The sequence below is a fragment of the Oratosquilla oratoria genome, unplaced genomic scaffold, assembly GCF_046742065.1.
Source record: "Oratosquilla oratoria isolate Oo_2021 unplaced genomic scaffold, ASM4674206v1 SCAFFOLD62, whole genome shotgun sequence".
Classification (NCBI taxonomy): domain Eukaryota; kingdom Metazoa; phylum Arthropoda; class Malacostraca; order Stomatopoda; family Squillidae; genus Oratosquilla; species Oratosquilla oratoria.
The window spans coordinates 800,001-811,592 of NW_027467726.1; positions in this window are offsets into that span (position 1 = coordinate 800,001).

Below are 11,592 nucleotides of genomic sequence, written 5' to 3' on the forward strand. Positions count from 1 at the left end.
CCGACTCCAGTGACACCGTAAATGCTTCCGACTCCGACTCCGACTCCACAGCCCTGCTGGAGAAAAATGTATTTTGAAACCTGGATAAACTTTTCAAATGCCAAAAATGGTATGAAAGCTTTCAAAGAGTTTACACCCAGATATATGGAAATGCCGTGTTCCCTGGTAGACTCTCATCCTATGTATCTAAAAATGTACAAATTTCCTGAAAAAAAAAAAAAAAAAAAAAAACAGGTCTACCAAGATCCACCAAGGTGGCAAATCATAACTCAGTGAAGGTGGAAATTTCTTCAAAATGAAGACTTTCACGAGGCATTAATAAACTCCTTAGGTGAGTATACCAGGGTGGACCACGCCAAGAAGGTTGTCAAAAATTCGCACTCGAATATAGTTAAATCTAACTTCTTTCACTATAGTAAGTCGGGCGAGAGAGGCTCGCGGGGGAGCCCCTCGGTAGAGAGGGGCTCACGGAGGAGCCCCTCGGGCGAGAGGGGCTCGCGGGGGAGCCCCTCGGTAGAGAGGGGCTCGCGGAGGAGCCCCTCGGGCGAGAGGGGCTCGCGGGGGAGCCCCTCGGGGGAGAGGGGCTCGCGGGGGAGCCCCTCGGGGGAGAGGGGCTCGCGGGGGAGCCCCTCGGGGGAGAGGGGCTCGCGGGGGAGCCCCTCGGGGGAGAGGGGCTCGCGGGGGAGCCCCTCGGGGGAGAGGGGCTCGCGGGGGAGCCCCTCGGTGGAGAGGAGCTCGGGTGGGAGCCCCTCGGGGGAGGGGGGCTCGCTGGGGAGCCCCTCGGGGGAGGGGGGCTCCCCTGCGAGCCCCTCGGTGGAGAGGGTCTCGCGGGGGAGCCCCTCGGTGGAGAGGGGCTCGCGGAGGAGCCCCTCGGGGGATGGGGGCTCGCGGGGGAGCCCTTCGGCAGAGAGGGGCTCGCGGGGACTCTGCTATCGACCTTGTAATCTGTTCTTCAACTTTGAGGTTAGACTTGCAGTGGTCAGTGACTGAAAATAATCACGGCAGAATACTTCATCTCCATTTTTACCCAAGTGGAAGATGAGGGTCTGTTCTATAGCTCGACTAAAGTTGATTGTAACATCAAACAATTTCCACGTCCTTTATCAGCATTTAAACATCTTATGAGTCTTTTGATATATGGGGCCACGAAGACTATACCTAGAACTTTAGGAAATTCCCTTGGTGGAACGATTCTCGTGCATTGATCCGGAAAATAAAAACAATTTGTCACAAAATATATATTGTAGATACCCTCGTCTTGTTAATAAAAGTACCTACAGAAGAGGTCTTGCAAAAAAAGAGAACATTTAGAGAAGCAAGGAGGGAATCCTTTATTAGATATAGCAGCGGATTAAATACGATTCTCCCATCTCTCTGGTCTGGAATAGAATGCGAAAATTGTAAGGTAAATTTGTACCATCTACGGTATACTTGTACTGAAAGCACAAGGCACACAAATATCTAATACAGGGGAGGTAGCCGAAGCTTTTGGTAAGTACTTTGCAAATACATCAAGCGCCCTTCACTCTCCTTCATTTCAAATCATCAGGAACAATAGCACGGTTGTTTTTCCTACTAGCTCAAACTCGGAGGAATACAATCTTCTATTCACCCTTGAAGAACTCGAACACGCAATATCTTTATTTTTACCAACATCTCCAAAATATATTATTTATCCCATGAATTCAAACCTGCCGCCAAAAAAAAAAAAAAAAAATCCTTTTAGATATTTTGAATATATTTTTTTGAGCACCGGAACCCAAATCGTGGAAAATTTCAATAATTGTCCCCATCTTAAAGCCTCTAAAAGACTCCAGTCTTCCTCATAATTATAGACCCATAGCTCTCACGAGCTGTATTAGCAAGACCTACGAGAGATTAGTAAATACACGGCTAGTATGGTACTTGGAGTCTAAAAGCCTTTTATCAAATAGGCAGTTCGGTTTTCGAAAAAAATCGAAGCACCATTGATCCCTGCTCCATTCCCTCTAGGGAGTCCACATTGCTTTTACAGCACAAAACCAGACTCTAGCTGTATTTTTCGATCTAGAGAAAGCCTACGATACTACCTGGCGAACTGACATTTTGTTGCAATTTACTGAATGGAGTATTGTTGGTGGTATGTTCTATACCTTGAAATGTTTTTTCTTTCAGAACGTTCCATAAAAGTGAGAATAGGTTCTGCTACAGCTGCCTACCTTCAGGAAGAAGGGGTCCTACAGGGAAGCATTCTTAGCCCAACACTATTTAATATAGCCATAAGTAGACTACTCGAGAGTCCCTGTTGGAGTGCAAGGACAGTTATTTGCAGATGACTATGCAGTATTTTGTATTGGATCTACAAATATTGAAATTTCCCACAAGATTCAGGCGACTATTAATGCTGCAAATACTTGGCAAGTACTAGAGACTTCAAAATCTCCTCTGAGAAAACCAAAGACAATAGTTTTTGTCGATTAAGACGTAGATTCCTATATTATTTTAAATCCTTTTATCTTTACATATGAAGATCGTGTAAAGTATATTGGTGTTGTTTTTGGCAAAAAATGAACTTTTACTCAATACATCAATGAAATTGTAAGTAATGTAAAACTTCGACTAAACATCCTAAAGGCAATTTCTGGCTTTAATTGGAGAGCCGATAGAACACTTTAAATAATTTACTAGGCCTTGTGTCTTAGTAGAATAGATTACGGGTGCCAGATTTATGGGTCAGCAAGTAAGACAACGTTAGCTACGCTGAACAAGGTTCGTAATGCACAGGAGCTTTCCACACTTCTGTGGAAAGCTTGAATGTAGATGTATTTCCTCCACTAATTATTATCGGGAAAGAGGTTTGTGATACCTCCCCCCCTCCTTGGTTAATTCATCCTTCACCATTGCTTCAATCTACCCCACCCACCAAAGTTTCGTGACCCCACTGTCCTCCGTCGCCTCGTGCTCTACCGCCTTTCCCCTCTATCGCTCCGAGCAGTATTAGTATCAACTCCTACCTTGAACGTATAAACGCATTTGCAGTTGTTGCCCATGTTCGAGATGAAGTTGAATAAATCGCAGGTAACATTTGTAAGTTCAAACGCATTGCCTTGTAATTCCTTGTAGCATTACAACTTTGCGTGAGCATCGGCACATAGGTAAGGGTGTACTCTTAAGTTATATGGTTCAGTTCAATGCGTTCAAGAAATTTCTACGTTGGTGTGAGGCTGTCAAGGAAAAAAAAAGTGCAAATTGAACATTAGCCTTTCCCACGTGTGTAACTATCAGGACACTACACGAGCTCTAACCCCCCCCCTAACACTTCTTAACTAGAATTTAACTCTTGATTTTCGACACTAATTGCCATATCCCTCATCCTTTTTACTATATCCATATTCATTCATGTTTTGCAATTTATTCTTATCCATAACCTAAGGATTGTGCCCCCTGCTCCTGACCCAGGATTTTGCACTGGCTTCTTCCCCTAGTCTAGTATCGCCCATCCCCCCTCACCCCATCTAGTTTGACACCCGTCTAATTTCCCTTTGCCCACCTCCCCCATATTCCTACAATGTCTCCCGCCCCCGATTGCTTTGCCTTCCTCCTCGGTTAATTCACCCCCCCCCCACCACCATCGCTTTGTCAATACCTTCCCCCACCTCCCAGACTCTGACCCGTTGACGCCTTTGGGGGTCATAGGTGACAACAGCTAAAGGGGCGATGTCGTCGGAACACTGACAAGTTCTCTGTTTTGTTGACCTCGCTTCTCGGCTGCTGGCACAACAAATTGTTGTCGGGCCTATTTCTTTAGACTATTTCGTTCTTCCCTCCATCACATTTTGGTTTGTTGATGGCCTTGGCTTGTCTTCCAGTTTGGAACTGGATACCCAATATTCTGAATGCATTCACCCCCTGGCAAGCACCTCGGGGGAGAGGGGCTCGCGGGGGAGCCCCTCGGGGGAGATGGGCTCGCGGGGGAGCCCCTGGGGGAGAGGGGCTCGCAGGGGAGCCCCTCGGGGGAGATGGGCTCGCGGGGGAGCCCCTAGGGGAGAGGGGCTCGCAGGGGAGCCCCTCGGTGGAGAGGGGTTCGCGGGGGAGCCCCTAGGGGAGAGGGGCTCGCAGGGGAGCCCTTCGGCAGAGAGGGGCTCGCGGGGACTTTGCTATCGACCTTGCAATCTGTTCTTCAACCTTGAGGTTAGACTTGCAGTGGTCAGTGACTGAAAATAATCACGGCAGAATACTTCATCTCCATTTTTACCCAAGTGGAAGATGAGGGTCTGTTCTATAGTTCGACTAAAGTTGATTGTAACATCAAACAATTTCCACGTCCTTTATCAGCATTTAAACATCTTATGAGTCTTTTGATATATGGGGCCACGAAGACTATACCTAGAACATCAAGAAATCCTCGTAATCTTGCAGTCCCTTGGTGGAACGATTCTTGTGCATTGAGCCGGAAAATAAAAACAATTTGTCACAAAATATATATTGTAGATACCCTCGTCTTGTTAATAAAATTACCTATAGAAGAGGTCTTGCAAAACAAGAGAACATTTAAAGAAGCAAGTAGGGAATCCTTTATTAGATATATCAAATGTTACGTACGTCAAGGTTAGTCTAAGGGGGGAACATACACAACATTTCGAAGTGAATGAATTTAAAGCATACAATAACATTTAACAATATTTATTACCAACTGACATTCCCAACAAATACAATTAAACTTAACATTAAATTAGACTTATCTTAAATTAACTTAACACTATTCAACTTGACCACTAGGAACTTGAACAAATTAAGAACTTGAGTACACAGAGAACTTGGTTCCTTCCGCAACGTCCTACGTTACCAGCACCGAAGGGATGATGAGTAGTCCGATATCGTCTCTCGTCCACCAACACCAGGTTAGAAGCGAGTGTATTCAGCTTACAGCTGAGACTGACTCATGGGGCGGTGAACCCTCATTTTATAGGAGAGAGTCGAAACCTCAGGTGCTTCGAGGGTTTGAAGCCGGCTCGATGAAACATGGTGCGACGTGGCGGGGTGTGATTCAGAAGTGTCGTAGTGGTTGTTAGGTGGTAATAGGTGGTTAGTAGAGGTATACCTTACACAGGGGATTAAAATAAGATTCTTCCATCTCTGGTCTGGAATAGAACACGAAAATTGTAAGGTAAATTTGTACCATCTACAGTATACTTATACTGAAAGCACAAGACACACAACTATCTAATACAGGGGAGGTAGCCGAAGGTTTTGGCAAGCACTTTGCAAATATATCAAGCTCCCTTCACTTTCCTTCATTTCAAACCATCAGGAACAATAGCACGGTTGTTCTTTCTGCTAGCTCAAACTCGGAGGAATATCTTCTATTCACCCTTGACGAACTCGAACATGCAATGTCTTTATCTTTACCAACATCTCCAAAAGATATTATTGATTCCATGAATTCGTACCTACCGCCAAATAACAAAATATTCCTCTTAGATATTTTGAATATTTTTTGAGTACCGGAACCCAAATCATAGAAAATTTCAATTGTCCCATCTTAGAACCTCTAAAAGACTCCAGTCTTCCTCATAATTACAAACTCATAGCTCTCACGAGCTGTATTAGCAAGACATACGAGAGATTGATAAATAAACGGCTAGTATGGTACTTGTAGTCTAAAAGTCTTTTATCAACTAGGCAGTTCGGTTTTCGAAAAAAAATCGAAGCACCATTGACCCCTTAACCATCCCTCTAGGGAGATCCACAATGCTTTTACAGCACTAAACCAGACTTTAGCTGTATTTTTCGATTTAGAGAAAGCCTACGACACTACCTGGCGAACTGGCATTTAATTGCAACTTACTGAATGGAGTATTGTTGTTAATGTAATCTATACCTTGAAATATTTTCTTTCAAAACGCTACTTAAAAGTGAGAATAGGCTCTGCTACAGCTGCCTACCTTCAGGAAGAAGGGATCCTAAGGGAAGCATTCTTAGCCCAACACTATTTAATATAACCATAAGTAGACTACTCGAGAGTCCCTGTTGGAGTACAAGGATAGATATTTGCAGACGACTATGCAGTATTTTGTACCGCATCTACAGCTATTGATATTTCCCACAAGATTCAGGCGACTATTAATGCTGCAAATACTTGGCAAGTAGGCCTACTAGAGACTTCAAAATCTCCTCTGAGAAAACTAAAGACATTAGTTTTTGTCGATTAAGACATAGATTCCTATATTCTAAATCGTTCTATCTTTACATATGAAGATCGTGTAGAGTATATTGGTGTTTTTGACAAGAAATGATCTTTTACTCAATACATCAATGAAACTGTAAGTAATGTAAAGCTTCGACTAAACATCCTGAAGGTAATTTCTGGCTTTAATTGGAGAGCCGATAGAAGTTCACTTTTTAGAATTTACCAGGCCTTTTGTCTTAGTAGAATAGATTATGGATGCCAGATTCATGGGTCAGCAAGTAAGACAACATTAGCTAAGCTGGACAAAGTTCACAATATGTCACTGCGTATATGCACAGAACCTTTCCAGACTTCTGTGGAGAACTTGTATGTAGATGGTGAATTTCCTCCACTAGTACAAATGCGTAAAACGACCAATTGATAAGACACCGCAGACCAAAACTGCCAAAGCCAATTGAAGTTCGTTTGGCAGACTCTGCCAGTCAGATAGGACTTCTTCCTCCGGCAGTGGCAGATTTAACGTCCCTAAATATCCCTCTTGGATAAGGAAAAATTTAATATGCCCTGCACGATATGAGAAGAAAATATATTTGGATGCTCAGCTCAAGGCTAATTTTCTTGAACACGCATCTGTGCACTCGAACGCCATCGGCATATGTATAGATGGATCAAAAACCCCTGGAGTAGGCTGCTCTGTGGTGATGCCGGACATCGTAATTAAAAATAGATTATTTGTATTTTCCTCCGTTTTTACAGCAGAACTGCTGGCAGTTCTAAATGCCTTAAAATGTATATATTTTCTAGCTGCTGCCATAGTACGAGTTTTGTTTTATACAAACTCGATGAGTCTCTTATGTTTAGGGAAGTTGTTTCCATCATGTTATCTGGTCCAAGAAACTACGTCTGACTATAGCCCCAATACGATCTTAAACATTGGCGTAATTTAGTCCTCACAGTGAGAAAAATTTGTGGATTACTTGCGACGGAATGACAGTTCATTTAGAGACGATTTATTACGATGTTTCGATCAAGTCCCGTTGTGGTTGTCAGAAATGATACGAGTGACGTATATAGACTCGTTTTGCAAGATTGCTCAAACAAAAGGAAACTGTATAAACACGTAGTCTAGGAATTGCTCTGAGCAAATTGTATTACACACTCTAATGCGCATAAAGGAAACTTGTTCAACAAAGCTCGATAAGATGTGTTGCAGCCACGGAGATTGTTTCTTGTGGAAATTGTTCAAACACTAATGTGTAACTATCATGACACTGCAGTACCTAAACTCCTGCCCCCACCCTTCCCCGCCAACATTAGAAAATTGAACTAATTTCCAACACTACTTGCCTTGTTACTCTTCTCTTTTTGCAATATCCATACTTGTTCATATTTTGCAGTTTATAAGTAGCCATAACCTAAAGATTGTGAATCCTCTGTCCCTACTCCTGACCCGGTAATACTACACTGGCTTACTCCCCTAGTCTCGCTCACTCGGTACACCCTTCTAGTTAGTGCTTGACCCCTCCCCACTTCCTATAGTTTCTCTCTGCTCCCCCCACAGTTTTCCCCCCCACACAGTGACCTCTGTTAATTCGTCCCCACCCAGCAACGCCTCGTGACCCCATCGTCTTGTGCTCTAGCGCCCCCCCCCCACCCTCAACCCAGCGCCTTGACCGGTGTAGTATCCACCCCTATCTCGAACGTATAAACTTGGCATTTATTGCCCTTATCAGATGTTTAAGTTGTGTAATCGTGTCAAAGTTTGTTCGCAGGTAACATTTAAGTTCAAACAAGTTTCCTCATTACTGCTGATATTATAACTTGACGAGTGGATCAGCACGTAGGCAAGGATGTACTCTTGTTCATTTGCTCGCTTCAATGCCCATAAAAACTTGTTAGTCTAGTCTCGCCCATCCCCCCTCTCCCCATCTAGTTTGACACCCGTCTAATTTTCCTCCTCCTCCCCCATATCCCAACTGTGTCCCCCGCACCCGATAGCCTTGTCTTCCTCCTAGGCTAATTCGACCCCCCCCCCCACCATCGCTTTGTCAATACCGTCCCCCACCTCCCATCACCCCTAACCTGTTGCTGACGCCTTTAGGGTGCATAGGTGACGACAGCCAAGGGGGCGATGTCGTCGGGACAGAAATAAGTTCCCTCAGTATCGTTGACCTTCCTTCTCGGCTGCTGGCACAAACAAATTGTAGTCAGGCCTATTTCTTCTAATTACTTCGTTCTTCCTTCCATCATATTTTGGTTTGTTAATGGCCTTGACTTGTCTTCCAGTTTGGAACTGGAAACCCAATATCCTAGATGTATTCAGACCTGGCAAGCCCCGAGGTGCAGACTTCGGTCTGTCAAGAGACGGGTCCAGGGAATCCAGTTATAAGTCTCCTGTATTCGTGGGTAACGGAGGGCGCCAGGCCTCGGGGCTGACGGTAGGAGGAGTTTTGTCACCACTGATCAGGGTTTGCCCACCTTAAGGGAGGTAGCCCCTCCTTAGCAGAAGACTGCTCCCCACACTGCTCCTGTTTCGAGTCTCGCAGGATAGGGCGACTGCAATCCTCAAAGGAATACACTCTTTTACACTTGCTGCCACGACAACTTCTCTTGATGGAGCAGGGACGCCTAAAATCCTGTCTCTTGTTAATAAACTTGGAAAGGAATATGACTTAGGAAATATCTCAGAATCGGTAATAACTCTGAAACCATACACAATTGATATTAACAAATTCTAAATTGTTGTTGGTAAAGAAGATTCCATGGAATAGGAACTTTAATATTTATAAAAAAAAAAAAAATTAAGTATAGGGCATGAAGTTCCAAAATAGACCTGGAAAGAAATGTATTTTGAAACCTGGGTAATATCTTCAAAATTTGTATGAAAGCTTTCAAATAGTTTACACCCAGATATATGGAAATGCCGTGTTCCCTATGTATCTAGAAATATATAAATTTCCTGACAAAAAAAAAAAAAAAAAAGTTCTACCAAGATCCACCTAGGTGGCAAATGATAACTCAGTGATGGTGGAAATTTCTTCAAAATGAAGACTTTGACGAGGCATTAATAAACTTAGATGAGCACATCACCGTGGACGATGCCAAGAAGCTTGTCCACGGGGGGCTCCCCCGCGAGCCCCTCGGGAGAGAGGGGCTCGCGGGGACTCTGCTATCGACCTTGCAATCTGTTGATCAATCTTGAGGTTTGACTTGCAGTGGTCAGTGACTGAAAATAATCACGGCAGAATACTTCATCTCCATTTTTACCCAAGTGGAAGATTAGGGTCTGTTCTATAGTTCGACTAAAGTTGATTGTAACATCAAACAATTTCAAAGTCCTTTATCAGCATTTAAACATCTTATGAGTATTTTGATATATGGGGCCACGAAGACTATATCTAGAACATTAGGAAATTCTCGTAATCCTACAGTCCCTTGGTGGAACGATTCTCGTGCATTGATCCGGAAAATAACAAGAACTTGTTACGAAAGATATCGTAGATACCCTCGTCTTGTTAATAAAAGTACCTACAGAAGAGGTCTTGCAAAAAAAGAGAACATTTAGAGAAGCAAGGAGGGAATCCTTTATTAGATATGGCAGCGGATTAAATACGATTCTCCCATCTCTCTGGTCTGGAATAGAATGCGAAAATTGTAAGGTAAATTTGTACCATCTACGGTATACTTGTACTGAAAGCACAAGGCACACATATCTAATACAGGGGAGGTAGCCGAAGCTTTTGGCAAGCACTTTGCAAATATATCAAGCGCCCTTCACTCTCCTTCATTACAAATCATCAGGAACAATAGCACGATTGTTCTTCCTACTAGCTCTAACTCGGAGGAATATAATCTTCTATTCACCTTTGACGAACTCGAAGACGTAATATCTTTATTTTTACCAACATCTCCAAAATATATTATTGATCCCACTCGAGAGTCCCTGTTGGAGTACAAGGACAGTTATTTGCAGATGACTATGCAGTATTTTGTACTGCATCTACAGCTATTGAAATTTCCCACAAGATTCAGGCGACTATTAATGCTGCAAATTCTTGGGCAAGTACTAGACTTCAAAATCTCCTCTGAGAAAACTAAAGACATTAGTTTTTGTCGATTAAGACGTAGATTCCTATATTATTTTTAAATCATTCTATCTTTGCATATGAATATCGTGTAAAGTATATTGTTGTTTTTGACAAGAAATGAACATTTACTCAATACATCAATGAAACTGTAAGTAATGTAAAGCTTCGACTAAATATCATAAAGGTAATTTCTGGCTTTAATTGGAGAGCCGATAGAAGTTCACTTTTAAGAATTTACCAGGCCTTGTGTCTTGGTAGAATAGATTACGGATGCCAAATTTATGGATCAGCAAGTAAGACAACATTAGCTAAGCTGGACAAGGTTCATGATATCTCACTGCGTATATGCAGAGGAGCTTTCCACACTTCTGAGGAGAGCTTGAATGTAAATGCTGGATTTCCTCCACTATTTATTCTCGGGAAAGAGGTTTGTGATACCTATCAAGAGTACTTTCTAATAAGTTCAATCCTAAGTACAAATATGTAAAACGACCAATTGATAGAACTCCGCAGACCAAAACTGCCAAAGCCAATTGAAGTTCGTCTGGCAGACTTTGCCAATAAGATAGGACTTCAGCTGTGGCAGATTTTGACATCCCTAAATATTTCCCTTGGAAAATAAAAACTTTAATATGCACAGCACGATATGAGAAGAAAAGATATTTGGATGCTCAGCTCGAGGCAAGTTTTCTTGAACATGCATCTGAACACTCGAACGCTATCGGCATATATACAGATGGATAAATAAAAACCCTGGAGTAGGGGGCTCTGGTGATGCCAGACATCGTAATTGAAAATAAATTACCTGTATTTTCCTCCGTTTTTACAGCAGAACTGCTGGAAGTTATAAATGCTTTAAAATGTATATTTTCTAGCTGCTGCCATTGTACGAGTTTTGTTGTATACACAGACTCGATGAGTCTCTTATCTTTAGGGAAGTTGTTTCCATCTTGTTACTTGGTCCAAGAAACTAAAGATTGGGTTTTTCTGTTATTCGATAGAAGAAGAGTAAATGTAAAATTTTGTTGGGTTCCGTCCCATGTTGGAATCGCCGCTAATGAAGGGGCTGATGTAGCAGTCAAGGCAGCAACTAGGCTTGACCATTGTTCCAGCAATCCCCTTTCCAGATTTTAAAATGATTAGATCTTGTTGGAGAGACCAGTGGGAAGACCACTGATCTAGTTTGACAAGTAATCTTTCACTAAAGAGTATTAGACCTGTACAGTCATGGGTCCACTGCCCAACGAACAGGAGGTCTAGCATTATTTTCACGAGGTTGCGGATCACCACCACATGAGTATTCTTCGTACTCTCAATATGTCCTCTCCATACCGA